The sequence below is a fragment of the Lepidochelys olivacea genome (assembly GCF_965140295.1).
Source record: "Lepidochelys olivacea isolate rLepOli2 genome assembly, chromosome: 3".
In the NCBI taxonomy this organism is placed as follows: domain Eukaryota; kingdom Metazoa; phylum Chordata; order Testudines; family Cheloniidae; genus Lepidochelys; species Lepidochelys olivacea.
Genome location: NC_140413.1, coordinates 125,100,559 through 125,115,940, shown reverse-complemented (window position 1 = coordinate 125,115,940; position 15,382 = coordinate 125,100,559). Strand labels below are relative to the sequence as shown.

Sequence of the window (15,382 nt, the reverse complement as noted above, 5' to 3'; positions counted from 1 at the left end):
TAACTACCTTAATAATAGATTAAGCAGTTTCCAGTGAGCTCTGCTCTGCCATAACCAATGTCTGGACAGTAGATTTCTTCACATACCTAGCACTCAGAAGCAGCCCTTCATAGAAAGCACCAACACAGTTCCCATGGATGAAATTCACCCTTGTGCAAAAAGCTAGCACAAGGCCTATGCGCCACATAAGTCCTACTTTAGCCCTATTTTGAGGGCTTAATTGGAACATATGTAGCGCATAGGCCTTGTACTGGCCTTCTCCACAGTCGTCAATTGCACCCAATCAGCAGAGCAGCAGGGAACCAAGGTGATGGTGTAATAATCAGGGGTGAAGCAGTGGGCTATTGCACTTGCCTCTCCGCTCTGAAGGCCCAGTTTATATCACTGATGCTTTGATTCTGGTGGTCTCCATCTAGATCCCTATCACTATTCACAAAACAATTGCTACCTTATTGTCATGTTTGTCAATTGCTGGTCTAGTGGAACAGTAGAAGAAAGGTGCATTTGGCAGCCACCTGATTAGGCAGTAGAGAAAACAAAGGGAACGGACAACAGTGGGGATCCTTAGCACTTTGTCTGGACTGCCCTTACTCACATCAGGTAGAGGCATGCACATTGAAAAGAAAACCAAAAGGGCTAGATCTTGCATTACCCTTGGCTCCCTTTGTACTGAACAAAAAACACAAAGGAGATGGATTCTGGCTGCAACACACCAATGGAGAACTCCCCTGCTGGAAAGCCAGGAGAGTTAGCTCCTGCAGGAGGAAAGGGTGGGGTTGAGGCAGAGCGCAGCTATTGATCCTCCATGGACAAATGATCTCCAGTGACATAGCTTAGAGCAGCCCTGACGCTGTTTTAACTCACACTGAGGCTATGCTGTCTGAGAATCAATGAGCCATAACCAGCTTCCCGACAGCAGCCCCTCCATCCCTGCACTGAGCTCAGTTCAGATATATATTGATATGATAATAACAAACCTGATTCCAGAATAGAGCTTGGGTAAAGATCCAAGTCTCAGACTAGAAGAATCTACAAGAAACAATGTGACTTTTTATGTGCACTCAGGAGAAACCCATCTGAGATCATCAAGAAAACCCAAAGCAAAGAAGTGTTCAAGGACACTTGAAGAGGCCAGTTTAACAAGGGTTTTGATTTGAAAACCACACGTTTAACCTTGCCTCTTTAACTGCTTTCTTATATTTCTACTTTTTGTTTAACTTTGAACCAAAGTCCAAGCTGTAAATCTGTTTATTGAGTTTTAAACAAACAAGATCACCCAAGACCACTAGTTGTTGCCCAACAACAATCCTTTCGTCTAGTTCCAGCAAAGTCCTTCTGGCTCCATTTCAGATTCCTTCAGAGTTACTGAAACCTTTCTTCAGGAACATCTGTCCAGATAATGTAAAGACTCGTAGCTGTGGCCCTTTGATCAAACATCTCCATGAGTGCAGGACTCAGAAGAAACCCCTGTCTCTTCTTTTAATCCTCCATCTCTTAAAGACTATGAGCTTTTCTTTAAAATGCCTCAAGTTCCAGTTTAGAACCAACCTTGCTGAGAAGGTCATGAATGGAACACACTTCTGAATTGTCTAGAGGCAGACTGGGGAAGTTTGCCACTGTATCTTATTGGCACAGAGACCCCTAAGCAGGACACTTTCCCTCGATTTCACATCCGTCAAGCAACTTTTCAGGTTCCTATGGAAAAAATCTCCATGGTGCTTTATTGAGTTCACTTGACATTCCAAAATTAATGAGGCTTCCGTCTCTCTCTTAACCTCTAAGAACTATTGTGACCTCTAAAAGAAAAGAGATAATCTGATAAAAGTACTGCACTCCGACAGCCTTTTTCGGACTTTTCCAGAGAAGATGGTTAACACGGTTGGAGCCTTAATCTTCACACAGAAAAGCACTGAGACACAGAGTCAATTGAGCTCTCATTCTCCCTCGGCCACCTCACAGCAACTCTTTCACGTGCTGCCTGCCCTTTACACTGTCACTGGGAAAGAACCAACGTCACGTCAGGTGACGGTTTAATGCCAGGAAGGTGCTGAATATCTGCAAAAGTGTGACCATCCTCAGAGGGTGCAGCACACCACCTTTTTAAAGAAGGAACCCTGTACTTCTTCTAACAGGGAGGATGCACACAGTGCTGTGAGACAGGACAATCTAGAAATGAATGCCCAAATGAGCAGACTCATGAGCCTTCCTGAACCCCACAGAGTCCACAAGAGACAACATTCCCCTAAGAATGTGGTTGGACCTGTTCATTTGGTGGGGATGGTGCGAGGGCCTGAATTTAAGACGACTGTAAATAACCAGCATCTAGAAATAGTGAAACTGCAAACCGAGTACCTATTGTGCCTTATATTGGGGTAACACCAAGAGGCTCACCCACCCCCACAATGAAGCCTGAATAGGTCTTTTCAACCACTAAGCAGTGATACAAAACATCATTTTCCTCCAAAGCCTGCTAGTCAAAATGCATAGTAAAAGGCTTTCCTCATCCCAGCTCTAAGCAAAGTAAAAGATCCCCAAGCCTGTCTGTATGTCGACGAAATGACCTTTCTTCAGCTGGAGTCCATGCAGAAGAATAAGGCTGGTTTCAGCCAAAGGAAATACAGGAAAAGGTAGAGGCTGTTTTGCAAAGGTTTCCTACAGACAGCACAAGAGAAATCCCTTGGGTGAAATCCAAATTCCAGCTTTCTCTGACTTCCAACTTCCCTGGGTAATAATACCTCTTGGAGGAGGAGCCTGCTTAATCCATGATGTTCCTGTTCTTCCACTACCTCCTGTTTAGAGAACAGACGGAGAGCAACCAGATTAGCAGGTGGCTGTAATGCACTTCCTGGTAATTTTTTGCAGGCTCATTTGGGTATTTAGGGAGGGATTTTAATAACACCCATTTTACCATAACCCCTGCGGGGTTCATTCACCCTTGTGCCCTAGATTAAAAGCAATCCCCAAACCTCAGATTTTTGCCATTTCAGGTCAAATGGCCTTCTGTGGGAACAGTTAACTTTCCTTTTTTATAGCTATCCTAGATCCAATCACTGCAGGACCTTTTTGTTGTTGGGGTTTTTTTTCCCCATCAGAGAGGTAACCCCCACCTCTCTTTGGACTACCAGCTACATCCATCTATGTCTAGGCATAGGCAAATCATCTCATTCTTTGGTCCTGGATGTGTTCTCCAAAAATGGCAGGGGAGATTTCATAGAATATCAGGGTTGGAAGGGACCTCAGAAGGTCATCTAGTCCAACCCCCTGCTCAAAGCAGGACCAATCCCCAATTTTTGCCCCAGATCCCAAATGGCCCCCTCAAGGATTGAACTCACAACCCTGGCTTTAGCAGGCCAATGCTCAAACCACTGAGCTATCCCTCCCCCCAGATTGCCTCAACTATTTCTGCAAAGAATAGGCTGGAATGGCAGTGCATGAGATTCCCCTCCCCCAGAAAACTGGTTTTCTGGGGGGGGGGTTAGGAAATGTGTTTTTCCCCTCTAAAAGATCCCTCCTGAGAGGGCATCTTTCTAAACAGTTAGAATTTTCCACACCTTTCCAAGGTGCAATGGATTAATCTCCAACTAAATCACACTCCCACATTTTTTCCATCCATTTAGGTTATCTGGCTAAGCTTCTAATGTATCATTACAGAGTTCTCTACCGTATTTCAATCCTGCTCTAATCCTAAACCCCTCAAAGAACTTTAACTGTACAGAGCAAATCCATGAGGCCCACAAGAAAGAAATCAAGATCATGATCAGATCCTGAGATAATCTAGCAAAAATTAATCTGAGTAAAAGTTGCACTTCATTGTTCCTGTCTGCTCCCAGCTATAAAAGGCCTCAGATTCACTACAGGCCTCAGATTCACTACAGGGCAAATCTTACTGGCGGAAATCAGTTGCTTTACTCTCTGCATTTGCTTTCATTCTAAAGTCAGCGGTCACCTTCATTTAAGTCCTGTTTATGGTTAACTCACAGCCGTTCCATCCTGGGAGATCATCTTGTCACATTTCACAAGCTCAGCAGGATTGGGAATGGCCCGTGTTTCAATAGGAGACCTTCAGAGAAAACCCAAACTGCTGCAAGGTGTGGTGCTGATGCTCCGGTAGGTGGCACTCTTTCCTCTCAGTCAGTTACTGAGCCCCTGCTAAAGCTCTTCTTTTGATGCACTGTAATGGTGGAGGTCTTTCCAAGGAGAGTAAAAATCAGGGTCCTGACTATTTCTGGTCATTGCATGGCACTTTCACAAGAGTAATGTGTTAGCTGCAGTGTCCTGGTCAAATTCCAGTTTCGATGGATACATTCTGTCCACTGACATTTCCCCGCGGTTTCAAATGGACCTCATATTCTTTTTCACTTTCTTTCTTTTACTCTCATGGAGTGTTGCCAAACAACTGCTGTGGGCCACTCCAGAGGTGACTGTATGTCAGCAGCGGTGATGTGCTACCCTGTATATACAATAGACCATCTGTAAAGTGCTTTGCGATCCTTTGGAATGCAGCATCTAAACTCAATATATTATTATTCTAGGACACTTTTCTGTCAGCAGAATTGTAACAGAAACTAAAATTCCTTGCTAGAGCTTCCGCTCACTTTCATTACACCCTGGACTCTGTAATTGAAATAGAAAATGTAATCCTAGCTTCCCTTTGATTGATGAACAGATGATGGTTCTGGAAACTGCTTCCATCCCTTAGACAGAAAACATATTTCAGAAGTGCCCACTAATTCTGTCCCAAATCAAGTGCGCTCATCTTCCAAATCCCTCAATCTCCTTAGTCATTCCTGTGGACTTCTCTACTAGAGAGAGATTAAACAAGTCAGGCAGGGGATCTGCAGCATCCTCAGCTCTTGGTTATCTAAGATGGATTTCTCCTGAGACCCCACTGGAAGGCACATATTCTTAAAGGGCAGATTTGCATTCTTCAACAGTGTGGTTATTATCCTTTGCATAGATTTGTCACGTAATTTGAATGCTGTCCTACATGAAATGACACTATTCCTAGTCTCATCTTTTACAGCACTCCTGGGATTTCTAGAAGTCTCTCTGTTTGCCTTCAGGTCCTCTTTAGACCAATTTGCAGGCTGACATCAGAGGACAGCTGTTCTTTCTCTTGCTGTTTCCAACTAATAATATTTAAAGCCACCTATTTCTCTTTGCATTTGACAGAAAGGCAAGCAAGTACATTTTAAAAATCACCTGTTGGGTAAGTAATAAAAGCTTTGAGCCATTAAGTTCACATACATTTTCCTTGGTCTTCGCCAAGTTATGTCTAGGCTTGGAAGGATTAAATTTGTATTGGTAAATGTCAGTAAACATCGATTTCACAGTACACATACAAACTGACAACAAATATTTCCAGTGATGATAATAGAAATGTATAGATAGGCAAAGTAAGAAAAATGCTGGCTGTGAATTTATTAGAGTTTGATTTAAAGATATTTACTCTGTATATTTTATATCTGTGATCTTGACCCCTCATAATTTCACACAACTGTGAAAATTTAATTTGATAAAAATAAAAAAGTTTACAAATAAACATCGATATTATCCATCCAAATAATTTTAAAAAATTGAATTCTGCCAAGCCTAGTTATGTGCAATAAAACAATTTGACTGTCCTTGACCACACTTAATCGTTGACTATCAGAGTATTCTAAGATATCCCTCAGACACAGTCTGATTACATTACACAGAAAGATTACATTAAATGCTTCCTGCATTTTTGGCTGGAACAGCTGCTAACCGTGACTATATAATCAAAGGTTGCACTAAGGTGTCTGCCTTCCCCATTCTATTTATGAGTAAGATTTTCTGCAAATTCTTTATAAGATCTCCTGGCAGCTCACATTTACTGTTTTCTTTTGCCTGCCATTTGCATGCTATGTAAGCCTGCGAGCCTACACCACAGTGACCCACATTCCAAACCGAAATCTATTTAAACACAAGGCCATTGACTGTATCAGTCATAATGATTTTATATGGGACTTTTAAATGATAGGCTTGTTTAGTGCAGAAAAATTTGTCAGATGTTCACAGCCTGAATTTCTGTGTTTAATTAGTCAGAGTAGTATACTTATATAAAACACTACTGGAAAATGCAAGTGTGCGCACACACACACTTCTTGATTTTTATTTTTAGATGCTTTTATAAAAACAAGCCATCCCAGCCATGAACAAGCCATGAAACAAGCCCTCTCATTTGGTGTTCACTGCTCAAACATTTGCAGTTAATTAGTTTATATTAATATATCACTGATTAGCCAAATAAAATGGCATATCTCCCACTCTCATTCTGGGGCGGGGAGGTATGATTTTTCTTAAAAGGACCTGCTGCACTTGTCTTACATATATTCCTGTTTAATGTAAAGTGACCCAATTCACAAAAAAGACCCATAATTACATACTTAATTCAGACTTTAAAGGACCATATGATTTGTTCGAGAGATAAGGTGAGTGAGGTAATATCTTTTATTGGACCAACTTCTGGTGGTGAGAGAGATGAGCTTTTGAGCTTACAAAGAGTTCTAAAGAAGAGCTCTGTGTAAACTCGAAACTTGTCTCTCTCACCACCACAAGTTGGTCCAATAAAAGATATTACCTCACCCACCTTGTCTCTCTGATATCCTTGGACGAACACGGCTACAACAACACTGCATATATGATTTGTTGTGACTGTTTACAACTGATCAAAATCTCAGTGAACTTTTTTCCTTAAGTAGAACCTTCCATAATTATCATCCACAATCAGCAGGTGACAAATAACAATAGTGCTTAAGACTTCTATAGTGCTTTACAAAGGCTGGGACAAATTCACCCTTGGGTTTTATGAAGGTAAATACTAGTGGAGGACCAAAGAATAAGAAAGTCTGATGAGGGGGAGTTTATAGCTGCAGAAAGGGCCACTGCCTAACTTGCACTGGAGTGGGGGGGAGAGATATAAGGACCAGCACAGTCCAAAAAGTCGTCAGGGCTACCTAAAAAAGGGCTGTGGCCTGAGGAGCAGGAGTGCACTGATTCAATCCATTCCTTCAGCAGACTTCCCTGGTAGGGCACTTATGAAGTTTTGGCCATTAACTAAAGCTGCTGTAGCCAGAGAGAAACCACCTCCATTCCCTCACAGTGAAGCTTCCTTGTAGCAAAAAGGGCTTGGTGGTGCAAGGAAGTGTAATGCACACCTCCCAGCATTACGGGTCTGATTCTACCCCACTGAGAGTTTTTCCATTGATTTCAGTGGGAGCTGGAGCAGGCCCTATTGTCACTGAATCTGTCCCACAAACTGAATCTCACAACGCTCCTGCGAGATACGTATGATTCTTTCTATTTTACAAGCAGAGGAATGGAAGCAGACAAGTTAAATGACTTGCCCAAGGTCACAGAAAGAGTCATGGTCAGAACTGGAATGTGGGAGTTCCTGGCTTTCAGTCTAGTGCTGAGACCACTAGTTCTTGCCATTTTCTCATCAGCTGTTCTCATCTAGGCTTGAATTAAAAGCATGCAACAGAGCATCTCTCTTATTTATAATACTGATGGAGTAACAACACGCATCTGAGCAATGGGTACATTACAAATCTAATCATCAAATAAATATTTTAGGGCCCAATCAATTGAGACCCTTCATGCAATCTGGGGCAGAATTTAGCCATTAGCAATGAATGAGTCTATGAAATTAAATGAACTCAGCCTTGTAAATTAAAAAATCTAGCAGATCTTAAAAACAAAGTAGTTAGTTGCCAGGTGGTATGGAGATCACCAATCTGCCGTCCTGTCAAACAGCAAATATAGGGGGAAGTTATCTGCCCAATGAGCTCTGGAACCACCTTGAATTCTTGATTGTCTAACAGGAGTTGCAGTCCAACTGTTCACATGTTCCTCACACCCATAACATATATAGACTGATAGTGCACACAATAGGAGTGGGGTTTAGATAGCTAATGTTAAAAAGAATTGTCAAACACAACACTGAAAGGGCCCACAGCTCATAAACTAAAAATCTGTTGATTAAGTAACAGCCATTTCCTCATGTATGTGCTCTATTTTAACAGGCACATTTTAAATGCGATTGTACCAGTTTGTGCAGATTTTTTCTCTCAAAGACTCGTTATTACCCTAATTTGTTCCACAGTAAAATCAAATATTCTCTAATGTTTTTCATGTCAAAATGACGGGGGGAGAGGGGGGGTGAAATACTATTTTAGCACCACAGCAAATTCCATTAAATGCCAGAGGAGTTTAAAGTCTTGTTGTGTATCTCAAACTCCCATTTTTAATTAGATCTCTAGTATCCTTATTTTCCAGCCAGGGTGGGAATTCTTTAGAGCCAAACCACTCTGGCATAAGCGCAGAACTTGTTCACAGACCATGGCTGTATTAGATTAATATAAAACTGTCTTATGTAGATTTTAGAGGAGCAGCCGTGTTAGTCTGTATTCGCAAAAAGAAATGGAGGACTTGTGGCACCTTAGAGACTAACAAACTTATTTGAGCACAAGCTTTCGTGAACTACAGCTCACTTCATTGGATGCATGCAGTGGAAAATACAGTGGAGAGATTTATATACATAGAGAACATGAAACAATGGGTGTTACCATACACATTGTAACGAGAGTGTATGGTAACACCCATTGTTTCATGTTCTCTATGTATATAAATCTCCGCACTGTATTTTCCACTGAATGCATCCGATGAAGTGAGCTGTAGCTCATGAAAGCTTATGCTCAAATAAATTTGTTAGTCTCTAAGGTGCCACTAGTCCTCCTTTTCTTTTTGTCGTATGTAGTTGTGGACAAAATAAACCATCTGGAATGCTGTTCTCCCTTCCCAACCATCTTTCAGTCTATTGCAATTTGAAAATGGTGCTTTCCCCATCCTACCCTAAACTGTTGTGTAGGACCAGGGGTACTGCTAAACAGTTGCTCTGTTCCACCCCAGAAGGGGCTGTTTTTAAATTACACCTCAGTGATTCAAATTTGAGTGCTTTGAGATCTGTAAGGATAACATATTTTTTCCACTGAAGACTGGGTTGCACAGTACTGGATTGCCATAAGCACCATTCAGACCTGCTAGGTGAGGAACAATCCACGACCAGTATGAAGAAGATGGTGACAATGAGAAGAATTTACTTACAGGGTTTTATACTTTTTATATTGGACCTGGCTGCAACCTCATTTATGATCTTAGCACAATGAAGTTACACCAGTAAAATCAGATTCAGGGCCTCTATTGCTAAATTATCCTAATCCATTTTTATTTGCAAATCGATAGTCCTCGCAGAGGATTCACAGATTTATGGAGTTTAAGACCAGAAGGGACCATTAGATCATCTAATCTGACCTCCTGTATAACACAGGTCATAGAATTTTACCCAATTACCGCTGTAGTGTGTGTGGCGGGGGGGGAGGGAACCTACTGGCCAAACACCCGGAGTGGGCACAACTGTTGTGGAGGCTACAGCCGTCCTAAAGCTGCGATAGTGACCATGGAGCTGCCTGAGTCTCTGTGACTGTGCATAGCCTATAGTTTGAGGTTAAATCTGAAAACCTATTAGATTTTTTAAAAAATATGATCTATACCCAAAAGCCGGGAGTGCTGTATGGGCTAAAGCCGTGAGCCATGCATATAGCTAACTGTCTGCAGTTGTTTGCACTTAAACCAAAGACCTAATGCCCTCAATCTGCCTTATGTGAACGTCGGTGACTATAAATCAACACTCAGTTCAACTGTTCCAAATGGCAATTTCTTTTACGTTATCGTGGAGCATGCTGAGGATCACCTGGAAAGGATAATAATTACCTCAGAGTAAACAGTGCAAGTGGAGCTCTCCACCTTGTGCTTATTTTGTCTTATTCAATATGTATCATTTTGATTTAAAATCATTTCCAGAAACACAATAATTGCTTTCTGCTTTCATTTTATTTAAACCGTCACATAATGCGGCACCTGGAGAGATTATTTTTATTAAGCCCTGCTCACCCTGGGTGAGAAGGGAAGTGTGAATGGAGTCCCTCCTCCAGAGCAATACTCATATACTGTGTATGAGTCTGTAGGCCCCGGTATGCCATTAAGGAAAATAGATCTGCCCTTTACAAGCTTGGCCGTGCTGGGGGATGAGGTGAGCAAAGACTGATACTTGACTCAGCCTCTCTAAATAAAGAAAAGCTTGCTAAACGCATTACAGTCAACAAAACCATGCAGATAAAGGGAGAGAATTATTGCAGATACAGCAAAGAGGAAACAGACATGTATATCTGTAAAAAGCCATCCTAACAAGGAGAGAGCAAGAATTATAAGATCACTCACCTAAATACCTCCCAGGATGTCTTCTCTGATTAAGGATTTGTGAGAGTTATTGAGTTTTGAATTAGATGCACTTTAATAAAACAGTAGAATGTTCTTATCAGATTGCACCTGTATTGATTGTGTTAAAGAGGTCTATCCTCAGATCAAGGTCAGTGATTTTACATAAACTCACTAGGTACATAGAATCACTATTTATATTTAGGATTCCTATAGTCTATCCTCTTTGTTAGATTTTAATAGTTATTTGTGACACTTAGGAACAAATATACAATTCTCTGTCTCCTCTTCCACCCCCCCTCCTTTATTCCAATTACAAGATATTTCAGATTTCTTTTCTTTTAACAGTACTGCAATAGAATTTTAGGACTCAGTCATCCTGCAAACAATTATTATTAAGTGCATTGCTGCCATAGCTGGTCCTATTAACTTCAACAGGACTACTCATGATAGTAAGCGCTATGTTTGGCAGCAACCATTTGCAAGACAGAGACCTCTCACAAAACTCGGTGACTGGGCAACAAAATGACAGATCAGATTCAATGTTGATAAATGCAAAGTAATGCACATTGGAAAACATAAGGTCAACTATACATATAAAGTGAGGGGGGGGTCTAAATTATCTGTTACCACTCGAGAAAGAGATCTGGAGTCATTGTGGATAGTTCTCTGAAAAGACCCACAAAATGTGCAGCAGCAGTCAAAAAAGCAAACAGAATGTTGGGAATCATTAGGAAAGGGATAGACAATAAGACAGAAAATATCATATTGCCTCTCTATATATCCATGGTATGCCCACATCTTGAATACTGCATGCAGATGTGGTGGTCCCATTTCAGAAAAAATATATTGGAACTGGAAAAGTTAAAGAAAAGGACAACAAAATTATTAGGGGTATGGAACAGCTTCCATATGCAAGAGGTTAATAAGACTTTTCATCTTGGAAAAGAGACGACTAAGGGGGGATATGATAGAAGTCTGTAAAATCATGACTGGTGTGAAGAAAGTAAATAAGAAAGTGTTATTAACTCCTTCTCATAACACAAGAACTAGGGGTCACCCAATGAAATTAATAGGCAGCAGGTTTAAAACAAATGGAAGCAAATATTTCTTCACACAATGCACAGTCAACCTGTGGAACTCTTTGCCAGAGGATGTTGTGAAGTCCACGACAATAACAGTTCAAAAAAGAAATAGATACGTTCATGGAGAATAGGTTGATCAATGACTTTTAGCCAGGATGATCAGCGATGCAACCCTAAGCTCTGGGTGTCTCAAATTCTGATTGCCAGATGCTGAGACTGGACGACAGGGGAGGGATCACTTGATAATTGCCCTGTTCTGTTCATTCCCTCTAAAGCATCTGGCACTGGCCACTGTTGGAAGACAGAACACTTGGGTAGACGGTCTGACCCTATATGGTCGTTCTTATGTTCTTATTTTGCCTAGCACAGATGCATTCTAAAATGATCTACAGACTTAAGGAAACATTGTATACTTCATATAACCAAGTTCCTTTAGTTAAGTAAAATTCAGTACTTAAAATTTTCGTAATATAATCTACAGATTAGACCGTCAGCTGGTGTGAATCAATATTGCTCCACTGACTTCACTAGAGCTATGTCCGTTTATTACTGCAGTCTAAAAATCCAGGAGGCTTCTGAGCAGTAAAATAATTTTCTTGAGAGTGAGTGAACACGTGCGTAAGTGAGAGAGAGAGAGAGAGAGAGAGAGAGAGAGAGAGAGAGAGAGTATGTGTGTGTGTGCGTGAGTATACAAAGAGAGACAGACAGATACACTTTTTTGTTTGTTTACTTACCGCCCAATTTGGTTCTGCTACCAGGCTGCAGACACGTGACATTGGGGCCAGACCCCATTTAACCAGGAAACAAAGGCTGATAGTTCGTGATCCACAGCAGATGAGGGATCAGCTCAGCCACCTTCTGCCTCATCCAGGAGCGAGATCCAGGTCCTTCACAGCATGGCCAGACCAGAGAGCTACCAAGAAGGTGAGGGGTCCTGGGGCTACTGCTACAGCCAACAGGCTTCTTCATATGGAGTCACCACTCCACAATCAGCAGCACGAAAGGGCTAGTCCAAATGGCCCCAGGGGCCTATTTGGCTAGGGATCTGGGAAGAAATTCTACCCTGCTTCCTGCTGCTCTCTCTCCTCCTATTGGAGGATGGCAGTGCCATTCAAGTAAGGACTGCAGGGACACAGCAAGCTGAAAGGCTGAGCTCGGGGAAGGCCGAGGGAGCAACCTGACTGCATGGCCACTAGGAGCCTGTACTGTAGAGCATGCAGGAATCAGTGAGAGGCCAAAGGGAAGGAGGCACCTGGAGCTTTGACTAAGGGACTGATGTTGCAGAAGCACTGGGACTGTTTGCTGATAAAAGTGCCTGTTTATTAGTGACAGGGTGGTGTTCAAGTGATTTCTGGATGAATGCCTGCCTCCCCAATGGCAAGAGGAGGTTTCTTCACCCCAAGGCAAGGGGTGGGAGTTCAGAACTAACTACCGGGGGGGTGGGGGGCACCATGTTTGTATGGGGAGGAAAGGGGAAGGAGGACTGGGAGGGGTCTCCTAACCTGGGCCACCATAGCAGAAGCTTCTGAGACGAAGCAGGAACTGAGTGGAGCAAGGCAGCTATAGGGCAGTGAGAGCTGGGGAGTGTCAGAACTCCAGTTGTTGAACTGGGTGGTGGAACCAGCAGCTGGGAGAGCCGGAAACCAGAGGGACCAAGATTTCTTGACCTGCAGTTCCAAATGTCATGACAAATGAGGAAGTGAGCGGAGGGTACTCAATCAATCTAAAACACAAATTTTATCCAAGGCAACTCAGACTCCTCCGAACTCCGTCTGCAAAGAAAGAAAGAAGGCATAGCAGCTCAACACAGAGCACATTCATGCGGTTCAAAGATAGAGCTAGAAAGGCGTTTGGTTTGGTTTAAAGAGCTGCCAGTCTTTTTGCCCCAAGCCTGAGCCAAAACCATGGAAACAACAGATGGGGAAATGGAAGGAGAAAGGCCAGCGAAAAACTTGACAAGAACATTTGAAGCTTTCCTCTGGAAATCTTGAAAACCTCAACACATTCCAGGCTTCAAAGATCATCCTTGGTAGATTCCAAGCACATTAACCTGCCATGCTGAGGAGGGAACAAGGCAAGAAAATTCTCGCTTGCCATCACTGGGCCACCAGTGCTAAGTAAAGGCACGCTCTTTGGGGAAGGATGCCAAAAAGAGCCCTGCTCTTTCCTCAGATAGCTACAGTTCAGCATATTGCCACACAGCATAGAGCTTCATATGGATCACTACAGCAGCTTCCACCTGCCTATTTTCCACTCTTGGTGCTTGCAGGTGCAGAACAAAGAGTGTGCAGGCAACAAGGTGCCTGTGTGGGTTTTTCCTACTCTTGATGTTTTGGTGAGGGATAGAGGCTAGAAGGAGATAGAGGGGGAATGGGCCGGTCAGGAAAAATCCCAAGCAGCAGCAAGTTTAAACCTCAGACAAGAATGAACTTTCATGTCTGAGAGATGGTGGTCAGCCAAGTTTCTCTAGCATACATTTGCATTTGCCTCATGTGAATGCCCCTCAGTCCATAATCAGGCAAACACACTATGGCTTTCGCTTCAACTTCACGGAACAGAAAAATTCATTTTTTGACAATTGGCAAGTACATTTTCCTCCTCCACTACCCAGCCATTGAGATGTGTGATCCCCATTTCTGTTCTTTCATCAACTTAGCTTTCTTGTTTCTTTCCCCCCAATTAATCTAATACAACCAAGAAGTCCCAGGGGTCCTGAGCAAGCTCAATTGCCCAGTTTCTCCAGAGTAGCAATTACCATGCCTAATATATGAAAGATTCCTTGTGCAAAACCAGGCAGAAACAGTCTTTTACTGCTGCTCATCAAGGGTTCTGATTGTCTCACATATGGGGACAAGGAACAAAAAAAGAAGCCCCTTGAGATGGTCAATTTAAAGGCCCATGACTTAATGTCAACCCTGAAAACAAGAGGAGGTGAGGCAGAACCTTTACAGAGGCCTGTGCCTTGACAACAGCCCACTGAACAAAAGGTGGTGAGCAAGTGACCTCACAGAAGTTGGTGCTTTGACACCAGCAGCCTTTGCAGGCTGGGGTCTTTCATCCAGTCTCATTTTCTTTTCTAACAAAAAGTAGGAGCTGCAGGAATGATGTATAAAAGTAAATCAACTAAGCCAGAGGGGAAAAAGCCCAATCTTCACTACATCCTCTGGGTAGAATGACTACATCTGTGATGCCTTAAAGAGAACCAAACCACAGCAGCTGCCAAAGTACTTTGGTTGGGAGAGCATTAGCCCTGGGTTAAATGCTCTTCTTTCCCTTAACATCTAAGGGTATATCTGCCCTGCAATCAAAGACTTGTGGCACAGCTGTGGCTGGGCCAGGTCAGTTGACTCAGACTTGCAGGGTGTAGGCTGTGCGGCTATAAAATTGAATGTTTGGGCTTGGGCTGGAGCCTGGGCTCTGAGACCCCACAAAGAGGAAGGGTCTCAGAAACATGACTCTAACCCGTGCCTGTTGGTCTGCACTACTATTTTATAGCTCCGGAGCCCAAGCCCCATAGGCCCAGGTGAACAGCCCCGGACTCTGAGACTCGGTGCTGCATGTTTTTGATCACAGGGTACACGTACCCTAAAGGCCCCTGGATTAAATGCTTGGTTTTAGCAAATCTCTCTGCTTTCCCTCAACTTCTTTTCATTAAGAGTGGATCTTTTTTCAGGGATGACAGTTTCTCCCTTTCATCAGTTATCCCGTAGGTATCAGAACAATTGTGAGAGCCTTCCTGTCCTGGGAGTAGGGTGACCGGATGTCCCAATTTTATAGGGACAGTCCCGATTTTGGGGTCTTTTTCTTATATAGGCTCCTATTACCCCCCACCCCCTGTCCCGATTTTTCACATTTGCTGTCTGGTCACCCTACCTGGGAGCAATGTTCCCTCTAATTTTTGACAGGCCATGTGCGCAAAAAATTTCTTCTGTGCAAATTTTTGTGCGCGCGGTATTTTGCCGTGTGCGTGGGGTTTAGGATCTATGTGCACGCGCACA

The 15,382-nt window shown here is 42.8% G+C and overlaps 1 long non-coding RNA gene across 1 annotated transcript in view; it reads right to left on the bottom strand.

Annotated features, from left to right (window-relative positions):
- LOC311518522 overlaps nucleotides 1-15,382 on the bottom strand; it is a 121,537-nt gene that overhangs the window by 30,413 nt on the left and 75,742 nt on the right. The gene's annotated exons all lie outside the window — the stretch shown is intronic.